Source organism: Puntigrus tetrazona, chromosome 4, assembly GCF_018831695.1.
Source record: "Puntigrus tetrazona isolate hp1 chromosome 4, ASM1883169v1, whole genome shotgun sequence".
Lineage (NCBI taxonomy): Eukaryota > Metazoa > Chordata > Actinopteri > Cypriniformes > Cyprinidae > Puntigrus > Puntigrus tetrazona.
The window spans coordinates 21,911,994-21,935,851 of record NC_056702.1 but is presented as its reverse complement, the minus strand read 5'-3'; positions in this window follow the sequence as shown (position 1 = coordinate 21,935,851).

Here is a 23,858-nt window from a genome sequence, read left to right as displayed (position 1 = left end):
AAAAAACGTGTGGAAAAATATAAAAATTTCAATGGAGAAAATTAGTTTCAAAATGAAAGATTTCAAACTGCTACAAATTCTAATGTATTCATTTCAATTAATAATAAAACGATATAAATAATAAAATAATATTTATTCTTCAAACATGGCAGATGCAGCGTTATGTCATTATAATTGATATACTATTATGGTTTTATTTATTTTATTTTTCATTTTTGTAACTTTTTGTGTCTATAGTTTTTTTCAGTTTTAGTTTTAGCTATTTTAGTACATTAAGTTAATTAAATTAAATAAGAATATTGGTCTAACAACATTTTATAAATGTTTTATTTTTATAAAATGATTAATGTTTCATTATATTATTATTATTATTTAAATATGCACATTGTGCAATACAGGTATATTTTCCAATATGGAATTTGTTCTAAATATCATGTTTTGCGTTTTACAAAATAATAATAAAAAAGAGGCAAGTGAGAAAAAGTACAAAAGTCACGGGCTGAACAGAAAATAAGATATTTCAGAGAACATTGTGGTCCAAAGAAGATTAGGCCTCGCTGACTTTTACTGCATGGAAAACATATCTTCTTTTGTGCTGTACAGGAAAGAAACCCTGAATAACACTGAAATGAAATGTATAGATGTGTGTACATGGAACCATGCAGCAGAGACTGTACTGTAGCTCCCCCTTCAAAAATCCTTCCAGCAAAAGCTAGAAAGCTCAGATCATTTCAGTAACTATTTCCCAGCTGAAACCGGTTCCCTCCTTTACTCCGCTTCGCAGTGAACACAATGTATTTTTTATGACGCTGGCTGTTTTACTCAGTCTTCGGTGGGTCACTTCAGGTGATGGTTTAAAGTAAGAACAGCAGGCTGTCGTCTCAGGAAGGGCAACCAGGACACGGCCACGTTATTACCGAGAGCCGGCGGGTTGAAGGAGGAGTGTCACGTAAATGTTGGAGAATGATGGCAAAAATGAGCCTATTCATCAAAATCTGACATACCTTTCCCCTTATTATCAAGCTCCGTTCGACCCACGCCAATCACTCGCTGAAGGCAATTGAAACGTCTTTTGTCCTAATCAGGCTCATTTCAGATACAAACCAGAGGCGGTGGGTATTAACATTCATTTTCCTCCGGCGTCCCAGTTTCAGAACATAAATGTGTTAGATGGCTTGATTGAACCAGACAATGAATTTTCATCTGATGCTGGTTGACGTGTAATTTTGCCCCTTTTTTTTGCCTTCCCTTGTTCAATTACATCCATAACTAGTTCAAGACGTCATCTTGACCGGTATGGATTGATATGATCAAGTGACCGCAGCACGAAGGGCGTTTCAAGGTGAACATGCTCATTTTCTGCGTGTAAGACAGGTGGACCCAAGTACGATAATATGCAGCACGCATAAGCTGGACGCCTGAAGCTATTAACTTAAGTAAATGTGGCGTTAAGTTAAATTAGTGTGTATGAACGGTTAGATTCACCGCAGAATCACCACTCAATAATGTTCACGTGTCTGTGACCCTAGTTACACCAAAAGCAATGACAATCAATAGTCATAAAAAACATAAGCCAATCATATTTCGTCCGTTGCTTTCTTATTTGTTGGTGGAACCATGTTGGTTAAACTAAGGTCTGAAAACTTTTGATACATTACATTAATTTATGTAATGTAACATTTGAATGTTTTTACAGTTCCCTGAAGTATTCATTATTTTCAGCATCCTGGAAAGCCGTGTTGAGGTATAATATCTCAAAAAGGATGGTTGCTGGCCTCGTAGGAGATACATAGACAAACCTCGTTTCCTTCAAGTTCAAATGATTAAGCTATTTCCTCGGAGTACAAATATATTCCTAATTGCCAGTACAGTTGAGGATGGTTTTGGGGGACTTAAATTTGGACTAAATTCCAAATGTATTTTGATCCTGAAACATAAGCTTTGACTGGCTTTGTCAGTTTTTAATAAATATATGCAGCCTACACGACGTGAGCATTTGATTAGCCACAATATACGATGATAATTAATGTGTGTTGGTTTGAATTAATAAATGAAACAAACAGACAAAAACTTAGCTTAACCCTTGTGTGTCAATGAAATAAATAAATGTTTAAATTAAATTGTTTAAAATGTTTACAAAGTATAGCAAAAAATGATTTATGAACCATTTCATATATATGTCACGAAACAGGTTGAACTATAATAAACTTGCATGAAAATCTAAACATAAGGCATCAATCTAAACACGTTTGCGCTTCAAATTTGATGTTGATATCTAAAAAAAAAACATTTTCAGCAAGATTAAATTTTTTTTTTGTTATATGCCAGCAAAACTCTGCTGGTACACATAGTGGCTGATTTGTGTTTTACAGAGTTGAATTGAGTTTTCTCTCTCGAATATTACAATTTATTGTTTATGACACACATGCAAACACCACTCTGACATCCCTACCAACACACCCACACAATTATTATCCAATTGGCTCTAAAACACGCAGAAGCAGAAAACGGTAATAAAGCAAATATTCGCTTCATGGGTCAAACCTGAAAAAAATGGCACCATCTGGTAAAAAATAGTAAAACAAAATATTCTGTAACCAACCGATTTAAAAGCAATTTTTTGAGTTACTGTAAATGTAATGTATGCAGCTGCCAATAACGCAGTCGAAACTGAAAAGCACAAAACTTGCTCAAGGGTTAACTCTTAAAGTTTGCTTTGGAAACTGATTAGAGAAAACCAAGCCAGTCAGTTGGTGTGGAATGGAAAAGATGTAAGATATGACATAAATAGCAACGTATGACATCGGTGTGTCACAAAAGATCCATGTCTTTGAGGTCTGAACTTGACATAACGCACCCGCTGAACTTGTGTGTCAACACCTCCACGCTCACAACATCTCCTCTCTCACGCTGCTATTGATTTCCTTCAGCACCTTGTCATCCTTGTTTCTCGGGCTCTGTAGGACACTTCTCGGGGAGTTGTAAGGGAGCGTTCGTCTTATTCATAAGAAGCACCCCGCATTACAGAGTATTCGCTCTTAACAACCACTCTTTGGGTCTCTGTGGTCTTCGTTTCCGACCTACAGAAAGTGCTGACCCATCCAGAAATTTGATAACAGATGCTTCTCCTCGTCCTCCTCTCTGGTGTCCCTGCTGCCCGAGCCTGTTTCTTCTACCCCATTGCTCTGGTTCCTCTCTGATTTCCCAGGCCTTGGGTCCGGACATCTGCTAACCTATTCCCACACCTCAGTAATACATCTGTGTATAACGCACATTAGTCCTTGGTTACACTAACCTTCAGCTGCATAAACTCAAGTTCTGGCTGCTCACTGGTCAGCTTCAGTGGATGCCAAATCTACACCGTTACTTGGTCAAAAGCATGGAGGCCAGCGTCCAAGTTGAGTACGGATCTAATTAAGCTGCTGCTAAACTAATCAACAGCAAATCAACATCGAACTCATTTCCTCGCTTTATGCATCGCTTTGTCTCATTGTAAAAAGTTCACCGGTAATGCTTAATTTTGTTTTTGGAGCATCGGTTTATTTATTTATGTATTGGACATCCTGTTGCATTTGTAAAGATGTCATGTTCTCACGTTACTGCAGCATGTATAATAGGTTTTGAAGGCCACAAATATTGGGATTGGTAAAATGCTTCATTTGCTCACCAAGGCAGCATTTATTTGAATAAAAATACAGTAAAACAGTAGTATTGCGAATTATTATTATAATTAAAATAACTATTTTCTATTGTAATGTTTCATAAAATATAATAAAAATTATTCCTTTGATACAGTTTTTTCTCAGCATTTTCTTCAAGGTCACATGATCGTCCTAAGATTTTTTTTTTTTCCTCTGGCCATTTATATTTTACTTAAATTTTACCAATTTTCTATGCATTAATTAGTTCTTTTCTTTTTCTTCTTCTTTAGCAAAATTTCTTTAGTGTTGTGTGACATTTTCAAATGACTTTTTGAACCATTTGAACTTAAAAGAAACTATATCATACTTTAAGCGATGACTAATTATTAAAGTTCATAATAACAATCAAGAAAGCTATTTAACTAAAACCCACATCCCATGTTGTATTGTGGGTTTGCCTTTTGTAGCTCTGATTCTCCTCCATCCTTTCTTGCCGTCTCTCCATCTTTATCCTTGAGGAATGAAAGTTTAATGGTCTCAGCTGTTGCCAGCTCACACCCCAGCTGTCGCCCCGGTGCAACAAGCCATCCTTAATCATTAAACGACCACAGATTCCATTTTGTCTCCTTTTGCATGTCTTTGATGTGAGTGAAGGTTCAGTTTAGGTGCCAGCACACATCTGTGCTTGGATCTGCTCGCACCTTCAAACATGGCAACGTGCCGGCGATTTACTTTCTTCTTGCTGTTTTTTTTCAACAGGATGGACCTTGTCCCACTGCAAGAACCTGGCGGATGGTTAAATGGATCCAACTGAAAATACCGGACGAGAATAACAGCAAACGGTATGGTAAAAGCTGAATACTAAAATCAAATAATGTTTTGTTAAATCTTCATAAAATGATTTAAAATGCACATCGAGATGTCTCACTATTTTTGAACTTGTCACCAAAACAATCATTTTTTGTTTTTAGTAGTAGCTTATATTCAAAACATGATATTCTGACAAATTGCAAAACACTGGAAAAAGCTGCTATGGAAAACTTTTTAACTACGAAATTTTGTCATTTTCACAAAAAGGTACACTAGATCAAATACAAAATTTTGAAGTTATCTTAAAATTAAATTAAATTAAAAATGTGTGTAATATTTGTGACTAATCGTGATGAATCGCATTCAAAATAAACGTTTATGTTCACATAATATATGAATGTGTGCTGTGTATATTTATTATCTATGTATAAACACACACACACACACACACACACACACACACACACGCATTCATGTGTATATTTCAGAACAATATGTCATGTTTATATATTAAATATTTTTACATTAAATATTTTCTAAATATACTGTGTGTGTGCATTATATATATATATATATATATATATATATATATATATATATATATATATATATATATATATATATATATATATTGAGCATTAATAAAAATAGTATTTTAATGATATTTATCTACCATATTAGGAGCAGTATTAGTAGCAGTATTATTATTATTATTGGAAACTTCCAAACAAGAACATAATGGCATTTTAAAAGTAATAACATTTTTCATTCCGTTTGTACCGTAGCTGGTTTTTATAGTATGTTCTTCCAGAAATGTTAGCCTGATCCATTTGCTGCTTCACCAAAGCTGGTTTACTCTAACATAAACAAACAACAAAAAGTTAGCATGGCCTTTTAGATTTCTTGTGTAATGAACTGAATATCACTGTTGACGTCCCACAGATAATGTTAAATAAAGCTCTTCCCGAGGAACTTTGCACGACATTGACGCATCTCTTGGTTTATTCACATCTCTTTTTGTTTAAAGTTGCATGTCTACCTCATGGGGTTACAGCTCCGTCTACCCAGCAGGCAATTGTGAAAATCTCAGTTCTACATGTTTCGCATGCTGCTCTCCAATAGCAGGACTCGGCTGAAGATAAAACCACAAGCTATGGTAAATGGGCCAAGGATAAAGACAGAGATAAACTCTATTTGATGACGTAAAGCTCCAGATTCCTGCTTCTAGTCTCCTCATCTCCAGCAGGTGGGCCATTTTGACTCAGCCCTTAGTGTTCAAACGATAAAACACTTCTACGAAAAAGAGCACACAGTGAGGTGTAAAGTGGATAAACCGTCGGGTGACTGGATGTTCTGATGAACCGTTACTCTCTTGTTACTGTTAATGCCCTATCAGTCATACGCAGTGTGTTTTATGGTCGGTATTAAGTCACTAAAGGTCAGTATTACGTCATTTGGTTGATACTTTTATCCAGAGTGACTTCCAGTGCATTCAAGGTGTCCACTTGATCAGTTTTTGAGATCCCTGGAAATCAAATGCTTGGCTTTGGTGTTAGCTGTACTATGTAAATATATAATTTATAATTTATTTAATATGTATAGAATTTATCACTGTGATCAAAGCATCATCGTTCCAGTTTTCAGTGTCACATAATCCTTCAGAAATCATTGTACCATGCCAATTATTATTATTATTATTATTATTATTATTATTATTATTATTATTATGTTGAAAACATAATAAATTGTTCTGTTAATTAATTTAATTTTATTTTATTATTTTATTTTATTTTATTTAACCTATGATATACTTGTGTTCAGGATATTTTAAAGACTAAAAGTTTTAGAAAAATAGCATTTATTCAAAATATTATTATAATACTTTTATTTGCTTTTATACAGTAGTATATATATTGCAACAAAAAAATTCTATACTTTGAATATTTTTTTAACTATATTGTTGTTATTACTATAATTTTCAATTAAATAAATGCAGCCTTGATGCACATGAAACGTAAAAAATAAATAAAAACAAACTAATAAAAAAGATATATATATATATATATATATATATATATATATATATATTAGTATGTTTCATACTTTTTTATTAGCGTATAAATAAATTAAAAAAAAAAAAATGTGTCAGGTTTTTGAGCATCTGTTTCATCCATAGATGCTGTTTCATCCACAGATATTTCAAGAGTTGTAGGAGATGGAAGGTTAATTACTGAGGAAACACAAAGTTCTCTCAGAAAGATTGACGTGACCACATTTCTCGCTCACGGCACAAACAAACGCTCAGCTCAAAGACAAACGTCTCTCACAAGTTTGGTGAAATGAGTTCTAGCAGTTCACCACACACACACACACACGCTGTGTTTTAAAGCACATCTAATTTAATCAAGATGACTTTGCCTTGATTAAACTCTCTCGGGAGCTGTCAAAGCAGTCCGGTCTCTCCCCGGTTCATTTTCCTCAGCAGCATATGTTGGAAGGTTTGCTTTCCCGTCTGTCTGCCTCTAAACTCAGCCATCTTTCAATTCCTCCTCTCTGGCTTTCACACTACCAGTCATGGAGATGTGAGCCTGTCATTTACACTTACTCCCTTAGAAAGAGACAAAAACAGACATTTGCTACAGCCATTGGGTATCTGTGGCAGTCTAAACATAATAAGGAAACAATAACTGTTTCCTTCGTGAGCTGCCAGCTGCCAGCTCAGAGTTTTTCAACAGATGCACGGAACTGTGACACAAAAAGCAGCAGACAGGAAAGAAACGAAAAAATAAAGAAATTTTTAAAAGTCAATATCGTGCTTTTAAGAGTCCTACAAAAACAAATGAACCACAAACGCTAGCTTGAATTTACAACAGTAACACAGAACTGTATTAACTTAGATGTTTAAAATGTATACATCATATTAAATATAAAAAGAAAAATATATATATTACATATTTATAATAATAATAATTTATATTATTATTATTATTATTAATATGATTTAGATGTTGTAGAATTTTGCAAGCATTTAAAAAAATATTATTATTATTATTATTATTATTATTATTATTATTATTATTATTATTATTATTATTAATTATGCTTTTGTTGTTGTATCATTGGAAAATAGAAAAAAATGTATACATAAATGGTGAGTTTTGATTGGCCATTGAGGCAAAAAGGCTATTATATTAGCTATTATATTATCCATTAAATTCTACAAATATACCGTAAGTTAAAGCATAAAAAGAAATATCCAAAAGACCTAAAAACATTTTTTTTTTTTTTTTTTTCACTTTACCATCCAGTTGTACAAAAGAAGCATACGGCAGTTCAGGGCCAAGCTGAAGGAGACTAGAGAAAACAATATAAAAGTAGATTCAACTGAACAAACCACCAATCGTTTTGTGACCAACTTAATGCCAAATGAACCTCTGAAGGTACCAGTAGAAACACGGTAAGGTCATGGGTTTGATTCAGGGAAACATTTGCGTAAAGCATACTTTGAATGCGCTTTGAGTGCTGGGGATAAAAGTGCCTGCCAAATAAATAAAATGTACATTCAAATGTAAGTGCGCTATAAGTCACTTCAGATAAAAGCATCTGCTAGATGACTCCTAACAATAATAATTGCAAACAATACCTACCGCTATAAGGGTAAGTGGACCGTCTCAAAAGGAATCTGGTGTATAACTGTCCTTTTCATTCCAAGCACATGTGGATTTATTTAGCGTGTCACCTTAAGCACAGTCCTTGCTTCCATTTAAATTGAGACACCTGCTTCCTGTCAGACCCGAATCTACAAGACAGAGTGCTTTTCATTTTCAAGGTGCTTGATCTCAGGAACCTTTCATGTCTCGAGAAACAAGTCTCTTCTGACTCCACCACCGCCACAATTCCCCGGAAAAAGACCTTTCAAGTTTTAAAGTGTCGCTCTTGTTGCTTATCAAATACGTTTTTTCAAAAAACATCAGTCCGTATCGATTAGAATCCAATTGATTTGCAGCGTTAGAGGCTGAGAGAGGAAGGTGCGCTTTGATTTACCTGCACTTGAGGTTACTCAGCCGGTCGCTCTGAAACTCTTCCGGCTGAGGGTAGCTTTCCGTTTGGAGAGAGTACCGACAGGACTAGGAAGGTGAAGGAAGATCGCAACAGTTTGCTTGTGGAGTGAACTGAAACTTAAAGTAAAGCAGATTTGGTATAAAGAACAAAAAAATAAATAAATCATGCGGAGCACAAGCCCTGGGATCAATAGATAGAAGTGCAAAATTAAGCATTTCATCACTTGGTCATTAATGGACGCCTGCGGTGGATGGGTGTCGTCGGAATGAGAGCCTGACCACTCAAAAACAACACTCTAGTCCGTCCAGTTAATGTTGTGCGTAAGTAACAAGCTGTGTGTTTGGGAGAAACAAATCCATCATTAAAGTGCTCCTATTGTGGATTTTTGAAAACGAAGCTTTTTCATGCATTGCGTAACACAGAATGAAAACATCCGAGAGTGCACCGCTGGTAAAGTTTGTGTCCTCAAAAGAAAGAGTCGGCTCGGAAATGAGTCCCAAGAAGTTTCATGTTTACGTTGAAATGAAACATTAGCATATTGACTGCGCGCTTGGCGGTCTTTTTCACATTCATTCGTTGCCACGGCTGCCACTTTAGGAGCGTTAAAAGCTCACAGACACTGCTTTAACGAAATCTACCGATTGCAGCAGGGGTTTGGAAAAATTAATTGCTGAGCTAATCGGTTGGGATAACAAATAAAACTCTCGAAACATGAACCTTTCATAATAGGGGCACATTTTAACTTTAAGCTGTCACTTCTGATAAAAAACCCATAATAGAGTCCATCACAATTCAGCAATATCTTTGCTTAGAACTATACTGGATTGCTGTCACTTGTAACTGGTGCTTAATCCATGCATATTTCTCTCCTGAAGTTTTTTAACAGAAGAAGTGATAATACAGCTAGAAGACTCATATTTTAGATGGAAGCAATAGTTTAACGATTAAAATGCATTGTCTTTTTTGTAAAAATTCCCTTCGCCTGGAGCCGTGTGGATTTATTGGGATGCCTTTATCAGCTGTTTGGATTCTGTGGCACCCATTCACTGCAGAGCATCTATTAACCCTCTGGGGTCTGAGGTGATTTCGGGGCCCTTGAGATGCTTTGACATGCCCTGATATTTGTGCTTATTCAAGCTACTTATAACACACTGTTAACCAACCTGTAATAATGTTGCATTCAGCACAAACTGTCATTCAGTTATTTGCGATCAAGAAAGATGTTGATAAATGTTGCTAAAATAAGGCCATAACTTATACTGAATAGTCTAAATAAGACTTTTGAGTAACGTAATGTCACATTTCTCCAAATATAACAATGTTTATATTAATAAAAATACTGTTAATACAATTTTATAGTGATAATGTTGTCTGTAACTTACTTACTATAGGAGACAAATCCACAAAGATTGAAAGAAGCTCAAGTTTTTTCAATACTACGTTTTTTGTTAGTAAATTAATTACTGACTTTTTATCTCTTAAGACCGCTGAAGCTTCTTACCGTGACATTTACTAACCAAAAAAGAGGAGGGTATGGGGTAGTAAATTATACAGAATTAAATTCTTTCCACAAATACGATTTTCTTTCCACTTTAACTAATTAACTGCAATTAAAAAGTCTGTGGGCACACAGATGCACTCATCAGTAGCATGAAATTGCTTATTATTCACATGCAAACTGCTCTTAATATCAAGACAATATTTTTTCCATACTTGCCAAGCCAATTATCGTTGACACTAATGACACATGCCGCCGCGCTGTGGTTTTATGCTTAAATTATGTTTTAATGATAATATTAAAGCTTCTTAGTTGAGTAAACATTGTCTACCTGCAGTATTTTTGCTAATGGACGCAAATCTGAGCTCTCAGAGGGTTTCTAATCGAGTAATCCTACGTACAAAAAGACATAAAAGCACCGAATTACACCTTGATCTGCTAAAAAAAAAAAAACACGAGGTTCGCCTTGTCACTTTTAGGAGCCCGGCTATCATAAAAATCACACTGGAGGTATAACGCACACAACTTTCTCATAAAGCATATGCCGTTTGGTCTGAATTTTCTCCTAAACCGATTTCCGCTCATGCACGCCGCGACTCCTATAGATGCAGTCGAAAACAGCGAGTTGACCTCCTCCCTGACTAACCGTGTTTTTTGTATCTGGACATGTTCTGTGTTAATGCAGACTCTCTCTCAGGAAAGGAAGGCCGAAAGTGGTGTGATATTTCAAAGTCGCTGTTGCAAACAGAAAGCGTTTGAGGTAAATGGTAATGCGCACTGGTGCAAATAAATGTTGCCTCTCGCTCTGCTGCTGTAAGAAAATGTGCGTGTGAAGAAGCGATGAAAATGTCTTCACGATTTTGAAGATTATATGAATAAAAAAACAAACAAATTGGTGTTAATAAAGTGCCATTGCAGCTAAAATAATATAAATTACAAGCCTTATTATCATCACTTGAGACTAAAATCTTGGTTATACATACATGTAAATATATGCTGATATTCATAATTTACAGAAACAGTATGTCAAAAAATATCAAGAGCAATCTATACAAACAAAAGAAAAAAGGAGGATGAGAAGAAAACAACAAAACACATTATTTAGTTTTATTATTTTTATTTTATTTTAGAGTACAGGCTATTTATTAGAAATAAATAGAAATGTAATTTATTTAATAAATAATAAAATAAGCACGTAATGATCTTTAATAGTTTTTTTATATATATATTAAAATATTTTTTGATTATTTTGAATATTTTTGATTGAATAAATGCCTTGACTGGTAAAAAGACTGCCGTAAATAAATAAATAAATATTTTAAATAATCTATAAAAAGTGGTGTCTGTACAAAAAAAAAAATAGTTTAGAAATTAAAACAAATAAAATAAAATAAATAAATAAAATATTAATTGGAGGAAAAGTGTGACAAACAACTCTAACTCCAAATATGGGCACAAATGACATTATATGAGATACAGAACATGCTTCACATTCAGTTAGAAACGTTTGGTTATTGTAATGCTTATTTGAATGCACAAACAACTGATTAAAAAAAGAAAAAAAGTTAAATGTTTATAAATGACTTGTTGTTGCTTTGTTGTCTTTTACATCAATCATTCATGCTCTCTGGCTCCCATTCACATATTCGCTCAGGAGGGAAGGCGGTCCTCAGGCAAACTTGATCTTCAGAGCAGATGGTGGTGAGCACCTGGATGATCCACGGAGACAAACCCTCAGCTGATTCCTTCAGCTGCTTCTGTAATTCCATTTAAAATAATAGAGATCTTCCGTGATGTTTGACATCTCTGCGCTATGAGCAGGAGCATTCGGATTACAGTTTGCTTTTTAAGGATCCCTGCACGTTCAGCGGCGTGCTCTTTTTATTTTTCTGTGATCTCTCCGGAAAGAGCTTTTGAGTGCAGATCTTACAGCAGGGTTTACTACACGCGGCGGATATGGCTGGGAGGTCATTGTAGAAGCATGTTTAGGCCGAGGATTGCAGCTGTTTATACCTCTATGACATAATAATGTTAGCGGGAGCTTAGCGGCTAAAGATCAAGGCTAATAACCCAAAGGCCCTGGGTTCAACGTGGGGCTAGAAAGGCTGATCTCTGAACCTCACAGAACAGCCACTTGAAGACATCTGATGCATATTTACATAAAACAGCAACAGGCTGACTTTTGTCAAATCTTCAGCAGAGTTTCATTTTTATGTAGTGTAGCACTGTTTCATAACTACGATCAGAACCAAGGCTGGCGTCATTTGATAAAACTCACAGTAAAAAAGCAGTAATACTGTAAATATTTTTACTGTTCCTGCAATCACAAAGATTAATTTTTCTTCTATAATTCTGTCACTTCTTTCTAACATGCTGACTTGCTGCTCAAAAAAATGATCACAGCTGATTTTATTCTTTTTAATAAACAGAAAGAACTTAATTGTCACTTTCGAACAAATGCTTTTGCTTTATCAAAGCGTACATGTCTTAAAACAAAGCAATTAAATCGCACAGATTCCGTCTAAAGGAGATTCAACTACAAACACAGTGTTTGTTTACATTTCTCAAACCCAACCAACATGCGCAATGCATGTAAATAGAAAACAATGGAAGTACTTCCATAAACTTTATTTTACAGTATGATGCTCATATACTGTTAGTTTGTTCATATAATGATGTGCTAAACACTATTAACAGCATCAATTGCCTTTAAACTGTTTACTTTCCTCTGTAAAATTAAAGTGCTCATTGTATTTGCAGACACATATCTGTAGCTCATTTGTTACTTAATTATTTCTTAACTTGTGGTTAAATGCAGACTTAATTTGCAATTATATTTCCATCATTTGACATTGTTAGTTGCTTTGGAAGTATAGTGCAGCTGCAGAGAGGTAATTTAAATTTTTATTTTTAAAGTATTATTTCTTTTTTTTCATACAGGCTATATACTTAGCTTATTTCAAAGGACATGGAGCTTTGGACATGTATGATAAAAAAAAAAAAAAAAAAAAAATATATATATATATATGTATATATATGTGTATATATGTATATGTATATATATATATATATATATATATATATATATATATATATATATATACATATATCTATATATACATATATATATATATATATTCTATACACAAACAAAGCGTAATAATATAATAATATAGAGAAATGGAGAATGGTGAAAAATGAAGGATCTTTGTTTCGAAATGTTTGACAGGTAGGCATGATCCTATTGCTCATGTGCACACAATTTTTACTCCGCAACATTCAATTTCCATCTCAACCCCATCATTTATTCTAACGAACTCTTCTTTTGTACTTCCCCTGCAATGCTGGATTCTGCGTAACGTGAGCAAGAATACACTCGATGGATTTTTCCATAAACACATGAAATAGAGAAGAGCTTACCAGTTAATCACTTACACGCTCTACAAAAGCGTGTTTAATTGGAAAAGTTATCAAATAACTCACGACACAGTGTGCCTCCTGAAAGCGGATATTGATTTCAGGTTCCCAGTGCTATTGCACAAAAATGCCATCTCCAAGAGAGTTTCCCATCAACCGGCACTCGGACAATGATTGATCGTTTACAAAGTGGATGACCATTGATCATTACTCAATCAGCATGGAATGATTCCAGCCTGTAAAACGTCCCTGTCTAAACAGGTCGTTCATCGCTTTGACAACGGCTTCATAACAGCAACCTCCACCGAAACGGGCAAAGAGGCGTCACGTTTCTCGGACGTCAGTTTTCATTCGGCCCGACTTCTGTCTTGAAACCGATGCCTGCGTGCGAGAACGTTCACGCCGCATTGTTGCACTTTCCAGTCCTTCACAATCGCCAATGCAAAACGAATTCTCGGCGAAGTATGAACCTTGAGCAAATGCAAACAAAGTTGAGGCACGCCACGATTCGCCAGTACATTTCATGCTGCAGGCTCGAGGCGGACTTGAATCTCACACTGGATAAAGCTTGTATTGTGCCATGCCGTTATATCTTTCTGTGCTCCATCAGATAGCTAACAGTTTGCACCTGCTGGGCCAATAATTCGGTCCTGCCAGACCTGCACTACTGCGGGTGCAAATTAGAGATGATTTTGGACTCGGACCTGAAATGTCAGACATCTTGGCGTTTATTCCCTGCTGATCATCCAATGTAGAAACTCTTTCTGGAAGGCTAGTTCAGACTTTTACTGAAAATAATGAGTCATTAGCTTAAAGGGAACATTTATAATTCTGTAGCAATTTGGTCTTTGTGAGTCTATTCATTTAGTCCCCGTTCAATTGAAAACATTTTTAAAAAAGCGGTTCATTGTGTAATTCATTCCTCATGTAGTTGTCTTATTTTGTTCCAAGTCGTCTGACTGAATTTCTTCTGTAGAACAAGATGGAATATTAAGTAATGTCTGGATATAATATTACAGAAAACTAGAAATAATCATTAGCTTTATTCTACATGGTTTATATTAATATATCTAGCAGCTACCATTCAAATGACAGAGTTTATAATAATAATAATAATAATAATAATAACATAAATAAAACCATCTTTGGATTAATCAGAACAAAAGTTAATAAATAAATGTATTTTATTTAAATTATTTAAAAATCTTATTTTTCTTTTAGGTTGGTATATTACAAGTATATTAAAATATCGCACAGTTGCTGTTTTATTGTATTTTGATTAAGTAAACACCTTAATTTTACATATTTTACATCCATATATTAAATGATTTTAAACTACAAACTTTAACAATATAAAAAACCCAGTAATTTAAAAAATCCGGCAGCTGCCAGAATTTGATAAATAAAAACAACAGTTTTAAGTTAAATTTACCAGTTAAATACCGTAATAACTAACAACTGATATAATGTTAATATAGCAAGCTATTAAAAATACTGAAATCTCATTTGTACCATTGAAATACTGTTAAACACCAAATGCAGGATGTGATGAAAATCACATGATGCTGAGAGCTTATCACACTTTTAAATATGAACATATCATTCACACTAAAGCACTAAACACCATCATGGTGAGGACGCTCAATCAAGCTGAAACATGCCAATAAACATTACTTAATAATGTTACATGTGAAATACAACAATCATTCTGAAAAAAAACATCAAATTTAAACTAAATTTGAAATCATAATCTGGGAATTCTGGAATGTCAGTTTTACTTTTTTTAACCTGTAAATTTTAGGAATTTATAGATTAATCGCTAGACAGGGCTTTTACCACAGCAATTTCACATTTTTACCGTTAAACTCGTGGTCATTTTCTGGAGTGTAGATGCAATTATGAATATGTGACAAACTGTAAAAACTAATTTTCAGTCCATTCAGTTTGTAACTAAACAATTTTAATGTTTTGTGCTTCCCTTACAACGTCAGATCAAAACCATTGATTTTTCCCAGAAAAAGAGTTATGCTTCAAAAACACCGGTACCGTAAACACAAACTGCAGGCGTTCTTAAATTCATTAACATTCACTACACATCAAACCCTGACACATGAAGTAAATCCCGAAAAAGCTAAAAAATTGGTAGAAAAGCCAAGGTTTGATTATTGTTCCTGTTGACTTTAAAAATAGTTTTAATTCATCGATATTTTATTTCCAGCTAACGTTGCCGTGGGGATGTCTCATTTTTATGCATTTGGGTAAACCTAAAACAAACAGTTTCTTTCAAATATGTATCATGGGAAAAACTCAGTTGCTTGAATAGATCAGTCCGGGCACTAATTGTGATTTAGACAGTGGCTTTTTTTTTTTGCAGATGATTATGATTCCAGTGGGCTGAAAAGGTTTATCAGAGCGTGTGAAAAGAAACACACTTATCGGCCAGACAAAACAGAGTTCAAGGTGTATTTATCAGAATAAGCCTGATAATGTCCTAAAGTGGTTGCTTGATATGTTGCTAGTATTAATATTCATCTTATGTTAGCTAAACCGCCTCTGCTCGAAACCTGCTGAGCTACTTAGCATTTTAAAGTATCTGATGCACGAGCTGCTCCAGACAGCAAGCATCAACATAATGCTACCTTACAGAAATAGCCCATTTTACACAATTCTTCTCTCATGAGTTTATTACCAGTATTAGAAGTGCAAAGAAAGAAAAAGAAAAAAAAGATAAATGTAAACTATTTCTGTACGGATAATAATAAGTAAAAAAAAAAAATGTTATTTTATGTCAAAATCTTAATTTTTCATAATTATGAAAGAGTAAAATAAAAGATTAAAACATTGCAATTAACTTTCTACGTTTTAACGAGACAGAAAAAAAGATGTACAAGATTTAAAATGCTAGAAAAATCTGTTTAAAATTTGCAGTTCTTTTTCAATTAAGTTGCAATTATCATCCAATTACAATTATTCAGTGGCAAAAAAAAGCAAAATAATCTCAATCAACTTCAAACTACTATAAAAAGAATTGCAGGGAAAAAAATTAATTACATTTTAGGTTTTTTTAATATATTTCATGAGATGACTCATAACATAACTGCAGATGTAACCTAGGTAAACCAGATCAAGAATTATATATATATATATATATATATATATATATATATATATATATATGTATATGTGTGTGTGTATATATATATATATATATATATATATATATATATATATATATATTTAACATATATATATACACACACACATTATGCATGAAATAGTTTTATATACAATTAGCATTGTAATCAAATGTACATCAAGTGCTCACAGTTTGTAGTTGGTGCCTAAAAGTAGCCATCTACATTTAGGATTCCATTTCATTTAGGATGCTTCCTTAAGGTAGCTGCTTGTTTAGACAACAAACAGCAAGGCAGCTCATGATTTTAAAACAGAGCTCATGTCAGCGCTGCAAAATGACACTGGTGCAGAGCAGAAATATGACAGTGGTCAGCAGTTTCCCGTTGACAAGCATGACAGGCATTTTCATGCTGCGTCTCTCAGGACTATTTGAGAACACGGTTGTGCATTAGAAGCACTTAAGAATTAACATGTCTTACTTCTCCCCGTAGATCAATACTGTTTAAGTAGACATCGCGGCTCACTATCATGTGATAATTGCTGATGCTTCTAACTGAATATCCCACTAACCTTCCCCTTTCCTTTCAGGACAGTCAGCTCCAGTTTGTCACAGACTTTTTACTATTGGCAAACGGGTTCACATTGCAACATGACAGGAATCAAGCCAGCTGTACAGAAACAGACCATCACTACGACTACGACACAGGCCATCAGCAACAGTTCTTCTTGAGTATGCTGTTTCAGGGTTGACTTAATATGAAAAGACACGGCAAGACTAAGCAAAAACTGAAGAAAGAAGAATTATTAGTGACAGCGCACAGAAAACAACACAAATCTACCCAGGCTTGCTGGAAACACATACTGTCTTTAAAAAAGCTCAAAAAAACCACAGATGAATAGATTTGCTGAAATTAACACTAAACTCCTTTTCGATAATATGATCTGCAGGGCATAGTTTCAATCAAGAAAGCTTAGGTTTTAAAACTTCTCAATATCATGTATGACTGAAATAACATTTAAACATGCTACAAGATTTGAAAACCAATATTTTTGAATTATACACACTTATCGCATATGCAACTTTGAGCTATGAGAGTTTATTCACTTAAAAACAATTTCCGAACATCATATATTTTTTATTCATGTGATCATGCCAGTATTTGTAGTTATTTTTACTAATCAAAATAACGATACAAATTTTTAAGTGAAAAAACGTGATTTTTGAATATGCTTGACAAATGAACCTCTTCATATGTTTTTCTTCTTTGTGATATGTTATTCTCCAATGCAACATCATAAACCTTTTAGGTTTAAACCGAATTTCTAATGTCTTTTTATTATTAATTAAATCGCAATAATATCTGACTGAGGCAGCGAAGACACAATGCAAAACTGCAGTCTGAATGTGTTGATGAAATGAATTGACAGTAATAAAAGCAAAGAAGTTTATCAAGAGCGTTCACATAAGTTGAAAGTTGAAAGATGAAAGTCTTGAAACTTGAGGCTTATAGGCTGCAAAAATGATAGAGCAATAGATATTTCCTTCCAGGCGATCTGTTTTTAGTTCTTTGTATTTGCTTATTTCTGTAGGCAGCTGATTCGGAGTGGTCATGCGGGACTGCTGCAGGCGTTATTCTGCAGCGGAGGTGGGCCGTAGTTTGATTAGAAGTGGATTCCATGGCGCCAAACCATCAGCAAACCTTGTTATTTGTTTTCTTTTGGCCGCTTTATTTTTGATATTCTAGTGGGCATTTGGCTGGTAGAACTGGCTGCCACTGAACTCAGCGTGCATTTGAGAGCCATGAATACAGTGCCTGAGCCAAAACACAGAGCACAGACTTACAAACACACGGATGCACACATAACACACTCCACCGCCTTCAAAGAAACGCTTAAAATGACTTCAAACGTTAATTTCGAAATCTGCTTCATCACGGTTTGCGCGGCTTCTGCGCATTTAACCACGGTATTTATTTTTGCCCGGACTTGCAAGCGTCTCCAAACTAAGCGCATCCGGGCCCATGTGAGATGCCTGATAAGTAACCGCTCTGTATCTGCGTAGCAGGAAAGCGTATCTTCAAATATTCAGACGGTGAAATTCCACAACCGTCTCTTATTTCCTTTAGCGGCGGTAGACTCATTTCTCCTCCGCACTGCAGGTGTCTGGCCATGATACAAGCGTGGGGATACAGTGAGAATAATAACATTCTCATGAACTATTGCTGAGCATTTTGATTAAACTGTCAGATCAATCACTATTCTAACAAAAGAAATCTGTCAAGCATGCTTTTCACCTCAGCGTTTATTTTCTGCCCAAAAGCCGGGCATTTCCTTCAAATGTCTCATTGTGCTGAAGTCAACATATCACCAACCATCCAGTTGCATTCCTCACAACGTTTTGTGGAGATGTAGTCATAGCAAACAGTAGTATCAGAGATTTAACGCTCTTTCACAGCTCAGGAGCCCTTCCTTTTTCATTTAATTGTCTCATTCGTCAACTCTCTGCCTCGAATGTTTCTATAAAAAAAATTTATAATCACAATGACAATAATAATGCGCCATATTTAACTAAATCTTTTAAAGAAGTTTAAAATAATAGATTTACAGGAGTTTAAATGTATGATTGAGGTATCAAATCAATTTTGACTACAAACTTTGGTAGATTTATTATTATTATTATTATTGTGTGTATTATTATTATTATTATTGGTGGTATTTATAATTATTTAATATGAAACAATAAAAATAAACATTTAATACAATGTATTGTTTCAATAAGTTTACGTTATTATTATTTGTTATTATTGGTGGTGAGTGTTCATAAATATTTAATATGACTGATTGAAAATTAATAAATTGAAGATATTATATTGTTCCCAATAAGTTTCATTATTATTATTATTATTATTATTATTATTATTATTATTATTATTATTATTATTATTATTATTGGTGGAGGTGGTGTCTATAAATATTTAATACACAATTGAATAAAAATTAAATAAACACTAATACAATTTAATACAACACACTGTTTCAAAAAGGGTCCATTATTATTATTATTATTATTATTACCATTATTGAACCATACATACATATATGCATACATACAGCAATTGAATAAAATATTTACATTTAATGAAAAACAAAACAGTACAATTTAGATATAGCTTTATATTTTAAATGGTTTCTAAAACTATGAAACTTTCAAATTATTGAATTAATTTTCAGTAAAAATAAATTAATAAATATCACATTTGTGGTTTCACATGTATTTAAATAGCGCCAAAGTTGAAATAAATTCCAATAAATCAAATCATATCAAAACAAACAAATTAGAACTTCCAAAAGCTATGATTTCTGTTATGCTTTATTAATAACGTCAAATTGTGTGAGGGCCTTATTACCAGATTTACAAAAACGTAGTGCTTATATAATAATTGTTTTATTAAGCTCATAACCTGCTCTTTAACCTCATGTAATAGAGTTTGACATGCTGGCTTTCCCCTTCAGTAATTAACTCAATCAGCAGATTCCCCTCCGTTCGTCTGGGTTCAGATTTAAACGAAGGCCTTTGCATGTGGAGGGAGAATCCTGTCACTAATTAATTAATGACATAAGCGCTTAATGAGCAGAGAAAACAATACGAACAGAAAACTGTACAAATGTCCCTGTGTTTAGAATATACCCTCAGAGGAAACTTAGCTTTGACATTTAAAGCAAACAAATCATATGGTAGGCCGGGCCTTACGCATTAAGCAAGTAATGGCGTAGCAGCTCTCTGCGATGAGATTGAATGCTATGCATCTGAAATCCAAAAGCGGCGGAGCGAATGCAGGGCTGAACAAGGCTGACTCGACAAGTTTCTAACGTCTGAACAGTCAGCGAAGCAGGGCAAGCACACATCACCGGCGTGGTCCGTCGTGCGGGAGGCCCAATCAGAGTCAAAAGCGGCGACAGGGCATTCTGGGAATTCGCGATGTCACAGAGTCATTAACCTGAGCTTAGAAGCGAGATGTGGAAGCCATGGGCAGGCCAGAAAGCTATTGATTCATACTGGACCTGATGCTGGGAGGCGGAGTTAAGGCAAGGGGAAGCTTGCCTTAAATCCACAGCTGCTTTCGCCATTTTCACTGATGTGGGGTCTATTCCTCCGGGTGACACTCCGAGAGAGTCAGCCAGGCGTGAAGAGACTGTAAATGTCTGTGTCTTCTGTTAGAAGTTCTGGTTTGTATGAATGTTAGTCATATTCTTGGAGAGAAATAATCCTACACTCTTAAATAATTTTAGATTCTATATTGAGCATTGATGTTTCCGTGAACATCCGTTCAACCTTTCTATTGACTGACTAAATGGCAAAATTTTCATTTTGGGTGAAGTGTCCTTTTAAAGATACATTTTTATAGTAGAGTTGTTAGAAACATAAATGAATGTAAGCTTAAACACAAGATGTTTTGAAATACACTGACCTTTGTAACTAACAAGGCTTGTGTAAATTGTTGCGTTCTATTAGCTTTATTTGCTTCTGAAAGTATCTCATCATCTGGCAAAATGGTGCATTTCATTTCTGAATCAAGAGAATCGACAAAATTGATCAATTCCTTTTCCTTAGCAAAGCAGTATGCAATGCCGTAAATCTCTTTGGACCATAGCTACCATGCATGTGTGGCAATAAATAAAATTAGATTCTCTTGCAAGGTTCTCATTCCCTTCAGCAAGCGGCTGTAGCATCAAAAGCAAAGACTCGGACCCAATCCATCACGGGGATTTCTGAATGGGAGTCTCTCCGTGTGTGACCACAGAAAGCGCACAACATCAATCAGAGAAACATTTTCCCGGAGTCTGCTGCTAGAGCACCGCCAGGATGTCTGCGAGACTTCGACAACACTCCGGTAAATAACACTGGGAAGAATGATGTCACATCAAAAGCAATTTGATCTGCAGCTGCAGAAAATGAAGGAGAGAAGTGTTGTCAGACTAAAAGGAGTGTGAGAGGAGACAGTTCAAACACATCCAGCAATGGAAGATTTAATTTGCTGAAATAGAAATTCATTAGGAGTGTTGTCGTAAGACCAGTAGGAGCAACTAGAGACCTTAAAAGCTGAAATAACAGCCCTGTGACTGTTACTCTTGTTAAATCAGGATGGCTTTATTATAACTTTCCAAAACCTGAGTGTGATGACATCTCTTCAGCGTGAATCTTTCACTGTGGAAAATGGCTTTTAAACAGAAACTCTTTTAGTGATACCCCACCCAAAAGCGCCACAAAGCAACATACTAACCCCACCGAAACCTCCCTATCAACTATGTAACACTGAAAATCAATCTACGCCACAAAACCATAGCAACTGCATATCCAACATCAAATTCCCAAAACCTCTATGACATGCTACCCAACCTAAAACACCTAACAACTTCCTGTAACAAACTAGCCATCCCCTAAAACCACGCTAGCAACTCCATAGCAACATACTAACCATCACAAACCACTGTAGCTGAAACACCCAGAAACCTGCAACAATCTAACACCCCAAAACCAACAACTGCATGTCAGTAACAAATTCAAAAAACCTCCTAGCAACTGCATGACAACATACACATGTCGCCACCTAACAGCACCATGTCAGCATATCAACCCCAAGCGTCTCCTAACAACACCATAGAAACTGCATGGCAACATACCACCATACTAAATCCAGAATTACACAAATCTACAATAGCAACATCCTTATTAACAATCGACACATGGCAACTGCATGCAACCATTTAACCCCAAAACCACCAGCAATTTCATAGCATCATACTAAGCCCAAATTGTCACCTATAGCCCAACTAATCATAACAACCTACACTCCCTAAAAGATCAGCCTAGCAACACTATACCGATGTTACAAACCATTTTCCTGTAATAACCCCACTATCTATCCCCCCCTGACCCAACATAACCACTACTCAGCATCATGTACAAACCCTCCCAAAACACCTAACGCTCCTTGGCAGCACCTTACCCCACCAAACTCACCACAGCAACTCCATAGCAACAAACTAACCCCTGCAAACCACCTTACCAGCTCTGTAACAACATACTTACCCCATAAAACCACCCTAGCACACTGCATAGCAACATTACGACAATATCAGTTACAACCAACACGCTAAGCCCCAAAGCCCTCAATTATGGATTACCTTATTAAACTATGGATGCAGTGATCATTTTTTTTGAAAAAGCAGACTGATGTCCGATCGTTTCAGATGAGTATTGTCTCTCAGCAGCGTGGTGTCCTCTCGGCCCAGAAACCCGTGCATTTCTGGCTGGGCGGGCCCATGGTGACAGCTTTACTTTAGCCTGACAGCCTGTGCGCCGCTCACAGATCAGGTCTGTCTCCCGCATATATTCTAATTGCTACAGCAAGCGTGAAAAAGCTATTCTGCGTGTCCATCAATCTCTCATCTAAGACAGGTTGAGGGAAAAAAATGTATTCTGGGGCAAGGAAATATGAGAGAGCTGAGAAATATATGCAGCACTACATGTTATTTAACAGAGTCTCTTGAATATTGAAGTGACGGAGGACTGCAATGCAACTCTGGTACCCTTCCTCATAAAGCGCCTGCGGTCACAATCTCAACACACAGGAGTGGATTATACACATTCTTTTTATAATGCATCCCAGCATGCCCTGTAATCCTCCTCTGTCGGCTCCACCATGGATCATCATGTTCAGGTCAGATCTCCTCCTGCAGACTTCTGCTCGCCTCCTGGCTCACCTCCTCGTCTGCACCTCCCTGGACTCCCCTGTCTGCCTACCACCCCCTCCTGAGGCCGTCCTAGAACTTCCTCCCAGCTCCCGTTTGTTTGTTTTGCAGACGCACCTTCGAAGAGAAATGATATATCATCTCTGGACTGTGTTATTGTTTTGTCTTGTGTCATGTACTCTGTGTGCCCTGCCTTTAGTTCTAGTTAATTGTCTTTATTGTCTGCAACCGTGTCTTGTTAATTTAGTGATTTACCTTTGTGTATTTAAGTCACCATGTTTGAGTTCCGTTTTGTCCGTTAAATCCGAGGTTACCTATGTTGGTTTATGTTCTGCCTGCCTGCCTGCCTGCTTGCTTTTATATATTTATTTTTTCCGTTAAGAAGATTAAACCTGTTTTAAGTTTATTTCTCTTCTCGAGTGCTCCTTCGTCAAATACCAAGCGTGTATGCTCACGATCCATGACTTTAATTTTAACCTCCATATCCTTCAATGATTCCCTTGCTAGTTTGTCAACTTCCTCTAAATTGTGTAATGTGAAAT